The sequence below is a fragment of the Scyliorhinus canicula genome, chromosome 1 (genome assembly GCF_902713615.1).
Source record: "Scyliorhinus canicula chromosome 1, sScyCan1.1, whole genome shotgun sequence".
Lineage (NCBI taxonomy): Eukaryota > Metazoa > Chordata > Chondrichthyes > Carcharhiniformes > Scyliorhinidae > Scyliorhinus > Scyliorhinus canicula.
The window spans coordinates 230,008,051-230,023,791 of record NC_052146.1 but is presented as its reverse complement, the minus strand read 5'-3'; positions in this window follow the sequence as shown (position 1 = coordinate 230,023,791).

Below are 15,741 nucleotides of genomic sequence, written 5' to 3'. Positions count from 1 at the left end.
GAGTATGTGACATTTTGTAAGGACTGGGATGGCACAGTGGTTAGCACTGCTGCCTCATAGTGGCAGGGACCCAGGTTCCATTTTGTGTCATCCGCAAACTTACTGATCTGTCATCACCCTCTGTCTCCTACAGCTAATTTCCCTGCATCCCATTTGGATTTGCCTTCTTTATAAGTCTCCCATGTGGGATCTTGTCAAAGACGTTGCTGAAATCCATATAAACTACATCAACTGCACTATCCTCATCTGAACACCTGGTCACCTTCTCAAAAAAATTCAATCAAATTTGTTCGGCATGGCCTCCCTCTGACAAAGCCATGCTGACTATTCCTGATAAAACCTTGCCTCTCCAAGTGGAGATAGATTCTCTCCTTTAGAATTTGCTCCAATAGTTTCCCTACCACTGATGTAAGACTCACTGGTCTGTAGTTCCCAGGATCAGTCTCTTCCCTCATCTCCCACAGAATCCTGGGACACAATTTATCTGGACCTGGCTGTTTGCCCACGTAAGCCTGCCAATACTTGTCACTGCCTATGTCAATTTGCTCAAGAACATCACCGTCTCTCCGAGTTCCATATCTGCCTCCTCATTTTCTTGGGTGAAGACAGATGTGAAGTATTCATTCAACACTCTACCAATATCCGGTTTCCCTCTACGCGGATGACCTGCTCTTGTATATTTCGGACCTGCTAGAGGGGATGGGGGAGGTCATGTGGATCCTGGGGGACTTTGGGAGCTTCTCGGGGTACAAGTTGAAACGTGGGGAAAAGTGGGGAGCTGTTTGTAATCCATGCTCGGGGTCAGGAGGAGCTCCCGCTCAAGATGGTGGAGAGGAGCTTTTGATATTTAGGTATACAGGTGGCTAGGAACTGGGATGCCCTACACAGGCTCAACTTATCTCGGCTTGTAGAGCAGATGGAGGGAGATTTTAAAAGGTGGGACATGCTCCCGCTTTCCCTGGCGGGAAGAGTGCAGACTGTGAAATGATGGTTCTTCACAGATTCCTGTTCGTCTTTCAGTGCCTCCCCATTTTCATCCCCAAATCCTTTTTCAAGCGGGTGAACAGGATTATCACAGGTTTGTGTGGGCAAATAAAATCCCGCGAGTCAAAAGACTATTCTTGGAGCGTAGCCGGGGAGGTGGGGGTTGGCACTGCTGAACCTCTGTAGCTACTACTGGACGGCTAATGTGGCCATGATTAGGAGATGGGTAAAGGAGGAGGGGTCAGCTTGGGGGCGGCTATAGACGGCGTCATGCAAAGGCACCAGTCTAGGGGTACTAGTTACGGCACCACTGCCGTTCCCGCCGGCACGATACACCACAAGCCCGGTGGTGGTGGCGGTACTGAGGGTATGGGATTGGATTGGATTTGTTTATTGTCATTTTATGGGGTCAGTGGAGAAGACACAGGAAGGAGGAGGGGGCCTCAGTTTGGACCCCGATACGGAACAACCATACATTTGCTCCGGGCAGGACAGACGGGGGGTTTCAAGGCTGGTATAGGGCAGGCATTAGAAAGATGGGGGACCTGTTTTTCGATGGGACTTTTCCCAGCGTTCAGGCGCTGGAGGAGAAGTTCGGCCTGTCCCCGAGAAATGCTTTCAGATATCTCCAGGTTCGGGACTTTCTCAAAAAACAGGTGGGGACATTTCTGCTGCTACCCTCTTGAAGGATACAGGACAGGGTTGTGTCTGGCATCTGGGTAGGAGAGGGGAAGGTGTCGGACGGGGGTGGGGTGGGGGTGGGGGGGGTGGGGGAGGAGGGGGGTTCAGGTGGGGGGAACTGGTGATATAATGTGTATTTTTGTTTTGTATACTGATAGCAGCCACCTTGTTTGGTTAAATATTTTTCTTTTTTTTTTGTTACGTAAAAATTCTGGTTGAAAAAAGCTTAAATAAAAACAATTTAAAAAAAAATAAAAATGACAGCCAGAGAGAACCATCTTTTTACCCCTGACAACACAAATTGTCTCTGTTGTTCCAAATGTCGATATGGACGGATGAAATCGGTAGAGTGTGGAGAAAATTCAGAGCCAAGACGATTACCTGCGGAGTGAGAGGCTCAGATATTGTCTGTGGAAGTGGAAGCTGGCTCAAAGCATCAGCATTTGATATCTGAGTACTCGGTATATGCTGAAAAGTATAAGAATACGAGGGCTACAGTAGCACCCATTTTTGTACTCTGGCCAATGCTATTGGCGAGATCAGTTTATCTTCACACTAAATATCAAATAATGGTTTATGGTCCAGGACGATGGTGAAGTGTCTGTCATAAACATATTGATGACATTTTTTTAATAGCATAAATGGCTGCCAGACCTTGTCTATCTGGGAATGTTCCCACTTCCAACGGTGATGCTTCTTCAGTAGTTGATGCAGGCGTCCCAAAATGGGAGACAGATTGGGTAAAAAGCAGCCATAATAATTAACCATCCCGAAAAAGGGCTTCAATTCTGAGCTATTCCTTGGTTTAGGTACCCCTTTTATTATCTTCATCTTATCTTTGAGTGAATGCAATCTCTTAGCAACAACTTTGAAACCTAAATGTGACCTCATCAGCCTGAAATTCTTGTGTTCTTCGTGTGTTTTAGATGTATGCTGGCTTCCTTAAATATCTTGAGGACTTCTTCCAAATTGGCTCTGTGTTCCTCTGATGTTGCTCCTGTCATTAGGACATTGTGCAGACTTACGACAGCCTTCGGAATTTCCTGCAAAATGCTCTCCATTGTGCGCAGTGCAGACAGATCAAATACCAAAAGGCAGCCTCACATATTGGAACAAGCCTTTATGGGTATTTATGGTGACAAACTTTCTTGACTCACCCTCCAGCTCAAGCTGCTGGTACACATGACTTAAATTCACTTTGGTGTACTTGGGCCTCTTTCCAATTTGGCGTATAAGTCCTCTATCCTGGGGATAGGATATTTATCTACTTTAGCAGCCCTGTTCACTGTCATCTTCTAACCACGCTGATTGGGACTGTGAGGTCCGGCTTCAACAGTGGAACAATCAGTGCTGTCCTCTCTGAAAACTGTACTGGAGTAATTACCCCCTTCCAAACACTTCAACTCCACTTCAACTTTCTGGTGCAGTGCATAAGGTACCATTCGGCGCAAAACATATTTGCTGTGGTTTCTGGCTCTACCTAGATCTTTGCTTTCACCCTTTTTTGGACACCAACTCTCTCTGGAAAACCGTATGGTATTTATGCAGAAATTCCAGGAAAACCCCATCCATGTTGCTTAATATTTCTAGCCAATTTGGCTTGATTTTCTTCATCCAATCCCACCCCATGAGGCTTGGCCTTTGTCCCTTCACCACTGTTAAAGGAAGTTGGGCTGACCAGAGTTGGTACGATACTGGTATCGATGTTGTTCCCAATATCTTCAGTGCCTCCACAGTATTTTTTAAAATTTATTTAGAGTACCCAATTATTTTTTTTCCAATTAATGGGCAAATTAGTGTGGCCAATCCACCTATCCTGCACATCTTTTGGGTTGTGGGGGTGAAACCCACGCAGACACGGGGAGACTGTGCAAACTCCTCACAGACAGTGACCCAGGGCCGGGATTCGAACCTGGGTCCTCAGCGCCGTAGGTAACAATGCTAACCACTGCGCCACCGTGCTGCCCTGTGCCTCCACAGTATAAGTGGCCAAAGTGGTAGATCTACTGTTGTGATTCACAAGCTGTGGGTGGCACAGTGGTACAGTGGTTAGCACTGCTGCCTGACAGCGCCAAGGACCCAGGTTCAATCCCGGCCCCGGGTCACTGTCCGTGTGAAGTTTGCACATTCTCCCCTTGTCTGCGTGGGCCTCACAACCTAAAGATGTGTAGGGTAGGTGGATTGGCCATGCTAAATTGCTCCTTAATTGGAAAAAAAATTTACAAAGAGATTGACAGGCTGTAACCCTCTTTGTAGATACTGTAGTGATATGCATCATTGTATATACGTAAGGGGTTAATGTAAATACACTACAACTAAGTAACCACTAGAGGAGCACCAGAGATGTCATGAAATGCAGACACGCAACCAATGGGTCATTAGAACAGGGCACAACCAATGGGTAATCAGGACACCCAGAGGTGGCATTCCGACAAGGGGGCACTACACAACCCATATAAAAAGGACAAGGCACACAGGCTTTGCCTCTTCCACCAGCAGAAACCAAGAGAGCAGGACAGGGTTGATCATCAGCAACATCACACCCTAGCACATGGTCGAGAGCAAGCTTGTATAGTTAGCAGAGTAGACTGAGTTACTAGAGGCAGATTAGTAGAGTGTCGAACTCATTTAAGAACATTGTTAGTCATTCAATAAATACGTTAAACTTATCTCCGAGTCTGGAGCATCTTTCAGCAGAGCCTACAGCAAGTAGCAGCTTATGTTACTCGAGGTAACATAACACAACAGATACCTAAACACTTGCTCACCCACTACTGTGGCAGCCTCCCCCGTATTGACCTCCATCTTAAACAGACGGCCATCGACATCAGGGACAATCTCAGTGGAGGGGGTTTTGTTTAATTTCACCATGATGAGTTTATATATTTAGGACATTTCTTCAGGGTCCTCCACAAGTTTGTTCACTGGAGTCACTGATAAAGGTTTTGTGGGAACGTGGAGTAGTCTCCCTGTCTTTGGTTTGCATGTGGTCTTTTTTATTATATCTGAAACAGATGAATTCTTTACGCAACTGCCTTGGGAATGCTCCCCCCACAAGGATAACAAGCTTCTAAACCGTCTGACTGCCCCGGTCACTTTTCTTCTTCTCTGGCTCCGCTGCCCCCTCACTCCAGGAACTTCATACAGCCGCCGCTTCCCGCCAATGCTGGTTCACCTCACTTTGCACGCCTTGTTTGCATGCGATTTGTTCAGAACTTTCAATTGCTTGAGCCAACTAAACTGCTTTGTCCAGGAATATATTGGTTTCTGCCAGCAACTTCTTCTGAATATTTATGTTGCTAATCCCACAGACCAACCGATCACATAACATGTCGCTATGAGATGTTCCAAATTCACAATGTACCAACATCTGTTGAAATCTGGCTACAAAAGCGGATATTGTTTCTCCAGGAACTCCAATGGTTGTATGAAATTCATAGCGCTGCATAATATTGGAGGGTTGTGGATTGTAATGGTCCCTCATTAGTTGCATCGATTGATCAAAGGACTTGAAGTCTGGAGATAGATTCATAGAATTTACAGTGCAGAAGGAGGCCATTTGGCCCATCGAGTCTGCACCGACCCACTGAAAGAGCACCCTTCTTAAATCCACGCCTCCACCCTATCCCCATAATCTAGTAACCCAACATAACCTTTTGGACATTAAGGGGCAACTTAGCATGGCCAATCCACCTAACCTGCCCATCTTTGGACTATGGGAGGAAACCAGAGCACCCGGAGGAAACTCATGCACACACGGGGAGGAAGTGCGAACTCCACACAGACAGTCACCCAAGGCCGGAACTGAAGCCGGGACCTTGAAGCTGTGAGACAGCAGTGCTAACCACTGTGCCACCGTGCCACCCGATGTAAGGCTTTGCACAATGTTATATGTTTGTGGGCCGCAAACTGTATGCAATATAACTTTTTGTTTGTCTTCGGCTGTGATTTGATTGGGAACGAAAATGTACCAAAGCCTTTCAACATATTAGCCCAAACTTTCAACCTCCGGATCAAATGGATCAATTTTCTCAAATAGTGGTATAGCTATTCGATTGCTGAATATCTTTGATCTTTTCAGGACTCTGAGAGGCCACTCTCCCCCCCCCCTTCAAAATTTGACGACTTCCCTTAGACTGGATTGTTTTATTCTCGTCACCAATGTTATATTGCGAGGCGAAGCAACGAGACAGTGTGAAAAATCACAACGGAGATTTATTTAATAAAAGAAGAACTTTATATACAGAACACCTCCCTCAAAAAACTTACTCTAGCATTACTCCAACATCCGGGTCCATACCTAGACACCCGATAGGCTGAGGTTCGCGTGCTCCGTCCCGATAGGCTTCAGGCATGCCACGTGGCCCGCAATGGCTCGCCTTCCTCAACTTCCCCGTCTCCATTTCTGGGAACAAAATGTCAATCAGTATCCACTATAACCCCACTGACTCCCACAGCTACCTTGCTGCAACTTCCTCACACCCCACTTCCTGAAAGTAGCTTATTCCGTTCCACGTTTGGGCTTGGTCTCCAGTGCACCTGGTGAGGTCAGTCCTGCTGAGTATTTGCAGCATTTTCAGCTTTTATTTCAGATTGCCAGTATTTCTTAAGTATTGTACTCTGATAACAGCAAGTAGTGTGTGCCATTTGTCACCTTGGTTAGTCACATGTCCGTTGTACAGTCTAATGTCTTAAATTTCTTTACATCATAAATATTAAATTTCATCTTAGTTATCAAACCATCCCTTGTTCTTCTCTTAAGCAGATCACAGGTGACTTCAGCAATACTTTAGTTTTGTGTTTATTTTCCCTCTGCATTTTTTTGATTCTCTTGCAATTAATTTTCAGTTCTGAAGACGATTGTAGGTAAACCGTGAACTTGTCTTGTTGCTACAGGTGCTAACTGAGCAGCTGTGGATCAGTCTCTTTTGCTTCTGATCTTCGCCAGGCTCCAGTGCTTTTACTTCTCATTGAGTTATCTCTGATCGGCCAATAACAAACAATAACAGGAATCATCCCCTGCCCCCACAATAACATAAATGATACCCCCCCCACCCCAGCTAATCTGACCTCCCCCCCAACTGTTTAAATATTTTATTGGTTTTGCATTTTATATTACATATTTGGAGGGTTTTAGTTTTTTTACATGTGACAGTGCAAACAGAAAAAAGAAGAAGGAAGCGGTACATGCAAAGTACCCAGATAACGTCGCCACTAATCCAGCCCCACTTGTGTATGTACACTGGCTCAGCGTGTCCGCCAGTTTAATTTATGTTTCCATCTTTGTAGGGGGGAGGTGCCATCTCCTCCTCTATGCTTTTTCTTTGGCGCTCTCATGGCCCCTCTGCAGAACCCCCACCCCCCTCCCCCAGCAACGCTCTATTGACTGCTGCTTTTGAACAGGTCCTGGAACAGGCTGGTGAATGACTTTTGTATCTTGTGGAAGCCCTCTTCGATTCCTGAGCGGTGAATTTGATTTTCTCCAGGTGGAGACATTCCGACAGGTTGGACAGCCAGTCTGCAGCTTGGGTGGTGCTGCTGATCGCCAGCTGAGCTGGATTCTTGGGCGGCAAAGGCAAGGGCGTTGGTTTCCCTCCCCATGAATAGTTCTGGCTGGTCTGATTACCCGAAGACTGCCACTTTCGGGCTTGGCTCCACCTTGTATGTAATATGTTGTTACTCTTTGCTTTACCTCCAGAATGGTCTGATGGTTAGATTTCAATGAAACTAGCAATCTTCAATTCAAAGCAAAATAGGTTTAATGAATAACAAATTAATAATGATGAAGTTAGTTTGTTCACTCTTACAGAACTATCACTGATGATAAAGTAAATCAGAATAAGTATTAACAATATTTAACTATAAGTATTAAATATGCTGTAACTCTCTCTCTCTAACTGCTACTTAGTCACTCCGGGTTAGATGAGGACCAAGATCCTTTGAGATCAGGGGCTGGATTCTTTGCACCCCGACACGAAATCGTGGCCGGCTCCGGGACGGAGAATCCAGTTTGAAGCCGTAATCGGGCCCAGCGCTGGTTCCTCCAGGCACCGAAAAGCGACGTCACCGTGGAGCACGCCATGCCGCCGGTGGGCCATTGCCAGAGGCTCGCTCAGCAATCCTCCGCTCACAACCGGTCAAGTTCCCAACAGCGTGGAACTACCCTGCTATTGCCAGTCGGGATGCTCGCATGGCGGCTCTTCAGTCCGCGGCCGCTCTGGTCGTGGGCGGGCGGATCAGAGACCCGAGGGGGGCCTTATAGGTGGCCGAGGATTTAATGTGTGGGGTTGAGGGTCAGGCGTGCGGCCGATTGGGGGGACTCTTTCTTCGGTCTGGCTCTGCGGTCCGAGTCCGCCATGGAGCACGGCGCCGCTCCTGGAGGCCACCGTGCATATGTGTGGCCTCTGACCCAGAAGTGTGTAGGCCTGTATCTGCAGCAAAAGCTGCAAGATTCCCTCCTGGTCCCTGCTAGCCCCCTGCAGGGCTGTGAATTAATTTCACTTTTTGCAGGAATTTCAGGAGTAATACTCCACCGTTTGTACGGTGTGGGGACATTGTCCCAAGAACAGAGAATCCAGCCCCACACATTTATACATGAATCTAGTGCTGCCATCTAGTGGTTGTCTTACACTATGATGCAGTTGTTAACTCTTTATATACCAGCATATATATACATGTCACTACACCACCCTCACCCCCACAACCTTGGACATTGCTTCAAAGAAGGCGGTCCAGAACCCATCAATCCTGCAGCATGCACAGAACATGTGGGTGTGGTTGGCCAGGCCTCCCTAGCACAGTTCACATGTCCTCTACCTTCAGGAAAAACCTGCTCATTTGGGTTCTGATTAGGTGTGCCCTGTGCACCACTTTAAACTGCCTTGCGCAGGAGGAGGTGAAGTTAGCTCTGTTCAGTGCTTCGCTCCAAAGTCCCCACGCTATGCCTGTCCCTAGATCTTTCTCCTATTTTCCCCGTGCCTCATCCAACAGTCATCCATACAGGTCCCCACAGTTCCGTCCACCTAAGCCACCCACGTTCAACAGTTCCTCTATAATTGAGTGTCTCACCGTCCGTGGGTATGATGTCATCTTCTTGCGGAGGAAGTTTTTGATTTGTAAATGTCGCAGTCTGTTCCCATTGGGCAATTGCATCCTTTCTGTCAGTTCCTCTAACGTCGCTAGTCTGTCGTCTGTGTAGAAGTTCCTAACTGTCAGTGTCCTTCGGTCCTGTTTTCACCTCTTAAAGGTGTCGTCCAACATGGCTGGTGTGAACCTGTGGTTGCTGCAGGTGGGGACCATGGTGAACATCTCGGTCAGACTGAAGTGCTGTCTCAGTTGGTTCCAAGTCCGGAATGTGAACGATAGACTTGCATTAGTCAGTATAGCGAAGGTTCAAAAGATTGTTTGCTGGGGTGAGAAGGTTATCTGTGATGAGAGGCTGATTAAATTGGGTCCGTACCCTCAAGTTTAGAAGAATGAGAGGTAATCTGATTGAAACAAAAGATTTGGAAGGAACTGGAGTTGGGACAGTAGTTGGGAAGTTAGTTCAGTGGGAATGGAGGCTAGGGCAGTTGAATGTTCCTCCTGCAGAATGTGGGAGGAAAGGGTCACCTCTAGTGTCCCTGCTGACTACATCTGCGGGAAGTGCACCAAACTCCAGCTCCTCGAGAACCGCGTTAGGGACCTGGAGCTGGATGAACTTCGGATCATTCGGGAGGCGGAGGAGGTTATTGAGAGGAGTTATAGGGAGGTAGTCACACCTCAGGTAAAAGAAGAAGGTAGATGGGTTACCGTCAGGGGAGGGAGAGGGAACCGGCAGGCAGTGCAGGGATCCCCTGTGGTCGTTCCCCTCTATAACAAGTATACCGTTTTGGATACTGTTGCGGGGGACGACTTACCAGGGGTAAGCAATAGGGCACAGGTCTCTGGCACAGAGTCTGTCCCTGTTGCTCAGAAGGGAAGGGAGAAGAGGAACAGAGCACTTGTCATTGGGGACTCCATAGTTAGAGGAACAGACAGGAGGTTCTGTGGGAACGAAAGAGACTCACGGTTGGTGTGTTGCCTCCCAGGTGCCAGGGTTCGTGATGTCTCTGATCGTGTTTTTGAGATCCTTAAGGGGAGGGGGAGCAGCCCCAAGTCGTGGTCCACATAGGTACCGACGACATAGGTAGGAAGAGAGATGGGGATTTGAGACAGAAATTCAGGGAGCTAGGGTGGAAGCTGAGAGCTAGAACAAACAGAGTTTTTATCTCTGGGTTGTTACCCGTGCCACGTGCTAGTGAAGTGAGAAATAAGGAGAGAGAGGAGTTGAACACATGGCTACAGGGATGGTGCAGGAGGGAGGGTTTTGGTTTCCTGGATAATTGGGGCTCATTCTGGGTAGGTGGGACCTCTACAAACAGGATGGTCTTCACCTGAACCAGAGGGGTACCAATATCCTGGGGGGGAGATTTGCTAGTGCTCTTCGGGGGGGTTTAAACTAATTCAGCAGGGGGATGGGAACCTAAATTGTAGTCCCAGTGTACAGGATGTTGAGAGTAGTGAGGTCAGGGATAGGGTTAAAAGTTCGAAAGAGGGCACCGGCAAGCAAGACCCTGGTTTGAAGTGTGTCTACTTCAACGCCAGGAGCATCCAGAATAAGGTGGGTGAGCTTGCAGCATGGGTTGGTACCTGGGATCTCGATGTTGTGGCGATTTCGGAGACATGGGTAGAGCAGGGACAGGAATGGTTGTTGCAGTTTCCAGGATTTAGATGTTTCTGTAAGAACAGAGAAGATGGTAAAAGAGGGGGGGGGGGGGGGTGTGGCATTGTTAATCAAGGAAAGTATTACGGCGGTAGAAAGGACGTTTGAGGATTCATCTACTGAGGTAGTATGGGCCGAGGTTAGGAACAGGAGAGGAGGGGTCACCCTGTTGGGAGCTGTCTATAGACCTCTGAATAGTTCCAGAGATGTAGAGGAAAGGATTGCAAAGATGATTCTCGACAGGAGCGAGAGTAACAGGGTAGTTGTTATGGGGGACTTTAACTTTCCAAATATTGACTGGAAATACTATAGTTCGAGTACTATAGATGGGTCAGTTTTTGTACAGTGTGTGCAGGAGGGTTTTTTGACACAGTATGTAGACAGACCAACAAGGGGCGAGGCACATTGGATTTGGTACTGGGTAATGAACCCGGCCAGGTGTTAGATTTAGATGTGAGCACTTTGGTGATAGTGATCACAACTCGGTTATGTTTACTTTAGCAATGGGCAGGGATAGGTATATACCGCAAGGCAAGAATTATAGCTGGGGGAAAGGCAATTATGATGCTATTCGGCAAGATTTAGGATGTATAGGATGGGGAAGGAAACTGCAGGGGATGGGTACAATCGAAATGTGGAGCTTTTTCAAGGAACAGCTACTGCATGTCCTTGATAAGTATGTACCTGTCAGGCAGGGAGGAGGTTGTCGAGCAAGGGAACCGTGGTTTACTAAGGAAGTTGAAGCACTTGTCAAGAGGAAGAAGAAGGCTTATGTTAGGATGAGACATGAAGGCTCAGTTAGGGCACTTGAGAGTTAGAAGTTAGCCAGGAAGGACCTAAAGGGAGAGTTAAGAAGAGCGAAGAGAGGACACGAAAAGTCGTTGGCGGATAGGATCAAGGAAAACCCTAAGGCTTTCTATAGGTATATCAAGAACAAAAGAATGACTAGAGTAAGATTAGGGCCAATCAAGGATAGTAGTGGAAAGTTGTGTGTGGAATCAGAGGAGATAGGGGAAGCGTTAAATGGATATTTTTCGTCAGTGTTTACACTGGAGAAAGACAATGTTGTCGAGGAGAATACTCGGGTTCAGTCGACCAGGCTAGATGGAATTGAGGTTCAAAAGGAGGAGGTGTTAGCAATTTTGGAAAATGTCATAATAGATAAGTCCCCAGGGCCAGATGGGATTTATCCTAGGATTCTCTGGGAAGCCAGGGAGGAGATTGCAGAGCCTTTGTCCTTGATCTTTATGTCGTCTTTGTCGACAGGAATAGTGCCGGAAGACTGGAGGATAGCAAATGTTGTCCCCTTGTTCAAGAAGGGGAGTAGAGACAACCCTGGTAATTATAGACCTGTGAGCCTTACTTCGGTTGGGGGTAAAATGTTGGAAAAGGTTATAAGAGATAGGGTTTATAATCATCTTGAAAAGAACAAGTTGATTAGCGATAGTCAACACGGTTTTGTGAAGGGTAGGTCATGTCTCACAAACCTTATTGAGTTTTTTGAGAAGGTGACCAAACAGGTGGATCAGGGTAAAGCGGTTGATGTGGTGTATATGGATTTCAGTAAGGCGTTTGATAAGGTTCCCCACGGTAGGCTATTGCAGAAAATAAGGAAGTATGGGATTGAAGGTGATTTAGCGGTTTGGATCAGTAATTGGCTAGCTGAAAGAAGACAGAGGGTGGTGGTTGATGGCAAATGTTCATCCTGGAGTTCAGTTACTAGTGGTGTACCGCAAGGATCTGTTTTGGGGCCACTGCTGTTTGTCATTTTTATAAATGACCTGGAAGAGGGTGTAGAAGGATGGGTTGGTAAATTTGCAGATGACACGAAGGTCGGTGGAATTGTGGATAGTGCTGAAGGATGTTATAGGATACAGAGGGACATAGATAAGCTGCAGAGCTGGGCTGAGAGATGGCAGATGGAGTTTAATGCGGAAAAGTGTGAGGTGGTTCACTTTGGAAGGAGTAACAGGAATGCAGAGTACTGGGCTAATGGCAAGATTCTTGGTAGTGTAGATGAACAGAGAGATCTCGGCATCCAGGTACATAAATCCCTGAAAGTTGCCACCCAGGTTAATAGGGCTGTTAAGAAGGCATATGGTGTGCTAGCCTTTATCAGCAGGGGGATTGAGTTTCGGAGCCACAAGGTCATGCTGCAGCTGTATATAACTCTGGTGCGGCCACACCTGGAGTACTGCGTGCAGTTCTGGTCACCACATTATAGGAAGGATGTGGAAGCTTTGGAAAAGGTTCAGAGGAGATTTACTAGGATGTTGCCTGGTATGGAGGGAAGGTCTTACGAGGAAAGGCTCAGGGACTTGAGGTTGTTTCCGTTAGAGAGGAGAAGACTGAGAGGTGACTTAATAGAGACATATAAGATAGTCAGAGGGTTAGACAGGGTGGACAGTGAGAGTCTTTTTCCTCGGATGGTGATGACCAACACGAGGGGACATAGCTTTAAATTGAGGGGTGGTAGATATAGGACAGATATCAGAGGCAGTTTCTTTACTCAGAGAGTAGTAGGGGTGTGGAACGCCCTGCCTGCAACAGTAGTAGACTCGCCAACTTTAAGGGCATTTAAGTGGTCACTGGATAGACATATGGATGAAAATGGAATAGTGTAGGTCAGATAGGCTTCAGATGGTTTCACAGGTCGGCGCAACATCGAGGGCCGAAGGGCCCGTACTGCGCTGTAATGTTCTATGTTCTATGTTCTATGGACAGGCGAGACACTGGAAGGTTATTTCCACTGGCTGGAAAAACATGTGGGCATGGTCTCGGGATCAGGGACTGATCATTTAGAACTGAGAAGAGAAGAAATTACTTCACTCCAAGAATTTTGGAATTCTCTATCCCAGTGGGATGCTCCAATGTTGACCAGTTTAATGCTGGTGTAAGCAGATTTCTGGCCTCTCAGGGAATCGAGGGACATGAGGAGCCGGTGGGTAAGTGGAAAGTGGAATTGAAACCCAAATGAGGTGTGGGAGGTTTAGGGGGGATTTGAAGAAAACCCTTTTTACCCAGAGAGTGGTGATGGTCTGGAATGCACTGCCTAGGAGGGTGGTAGAGGCGGTATGCCTCACATCCTTTAAAAAGTACTTGGATGAGTACTTGGCACATCACAACATTCAAGGATATGGGCCAAGTGCTGGCAAGTGGGATTAGGTGGGCAAGTCAGGGCCTTTCATGCATCGGTGCAGACTCGATGGGCCAAAGAGCCTCTTCTGTGGTATTCTGTGATTCTGTGAGTGTGGCTACATGCATGGCATATAACAGCATCTGAAGATCTTACAGTGACCCATTTAAGTCATAGTACTTTGGGTGCGATTTACCCACCGCGTAGCATCCGGCGCAGATCTGGGCGGAAAGGTCAAAATAGAGGTTTGTGCCAGGCATGAACCAGTTTGCAATTCACCCGGCCAACTCCTGATGGCGAGTTTCAGATCTCACCCAAATATGGCGAGCATATCATTAGCCTCATCTGCATTCATTTTGAAGTCGAGGTCAGCGGCCTCCCAGAAATTACCTGACTCCCCAATGAGAAATCACACGAGCACTGTTTCGTAAACGTGAAGCTGGTGCAACGGCTGTTGAGGGGAAGTGAGAAGGTGAGTAGCCATTTCCATTTCCATTTTCCAGCATGCAGCTCAAGGGCACCGGGTGAGGAGGACCCTCAGGGGTATTGGGCTCGGTCAGGGGACTGAAGCATTCCAGGTCGGGAGTTTCCCCTGGGCCGGGAAGGGTGAGGGGCTTTGGTCTGTGAGACCTACAAGCCATCTTGAACCTGTGAGGTGTGGTACCGTGTGTTCGTTTTTTGGGTGAAAATTAGCTGATATAGCTTTGCATTGGTATCAATATGGAACGGTGACATTTCCTTGTTGTTTAATGGTTAGTGTGATATATGGAATGTTACATAATTGATTTTAAAATCTTTGTTACTGTTGACCGTTTAATAAACAAAATGTTCTCAAGTGCCTCCTCGAGGGCACAGTGCCATGTCTCAGAGGATGATTAGCACTCTGCATTTTAAGCAACCTTTGATGCCTGAACATTGTGCTTGAATTCAAGGAGTGTCAGCACCACAGAGGCAGCTGTCAACAATCAAACACTAAAGAGCAGGGCTTCAGCGCTGTGGATCCTCTTGCGGTCAAAGTGTAAGTGTGTGGATGAGTGAAGGGCAGCTGAACACTACCTCCCCAATGTTTCCGGCAGAGATCTGGGGTCTAAGGGTTCCTGCACTGGTCGGGGTGAGTGTCCAGAGCAAGGTTTTCCAGCACAACTGGCTCGCTTGATGGGACTCTGGGAGAAGATGGGACACATAAGGGTGGGGGAGTCTTGGGTGATTGAGGGTCACGGGATCGAAACACTAACTGATTTCTTCAATTCCTTACAGTTATCAAATTGTATGCTGGTGACGGGTGGCACAGTGGTGCAATGGTTAGCACTGCTGCCTCACAGCGCTGAGGATCAGGGTTCCAACCCGGCCCTAGGTCACTGTCCCTGTGAAGTTTGCACATTCTCCCCATATCTGCATGGGTCTCAGCCCCACAACCCAAAGATGTGTAGGGTAGATGGATTGGCCATGATAAATTGCCCTTAATTGGAAAAAAGTTATTGGGCACGCTAAATTTATTTAAAAAATTGTTTGCTGTTGCCAGCCCAAGCGGCCAGGGGCAGGAGAAGCAGCAGTGAAGACGCAGGCTGGAGGCGGACCCCATGTGCACACCCAGCCGCCCATCAGGCTGAGGAAGAAACCAGAGGGGGAGGCTGTGATGGCCCAAGGTGTACAGGTATCATTGGTCTTTCAATGAGATGACGACACCATGTGCTGCAGGAGATGCCGTCTCAGGAGAGAGACAGTGTGGCACCTGTGCCATACTCTTGTGGACAAGGCACCTTGTGGAGGAGGAGGACACCAGTTCCCAGTGGCTGTGAAGGTCACTACATCCCTCAACCTTTATGCCACTGGTTCATTCCAGGGCTCCAGCACGGGACCTGTGTGGCATTTCTCAATCTACAGCCCACAGGTGCATCCGGGAGGTGACAGATGCTCTGTATGCCCGGGTTTCACCTTTGCGCTGGACCAGACCCATCAAGATGTCCAGGTGGCAGGATTTGCTGCCAGCACCAGGATGCCCCAGGTCCAGATGGCAATTGCTGGCACTCATGTTGCCCTGTGCACACCGGGGCATCAGGCAATGCCCTTTATTTACAGGAAGGGGTTCCACTGTCAGAATGTTCAGATTGTGTGCGATCACCACCTCTACATCATGCCCATGTGTGCATGCTTCCCAGGGAATGTGCATGACAGCTAAATCCTGGGGCACATGGAG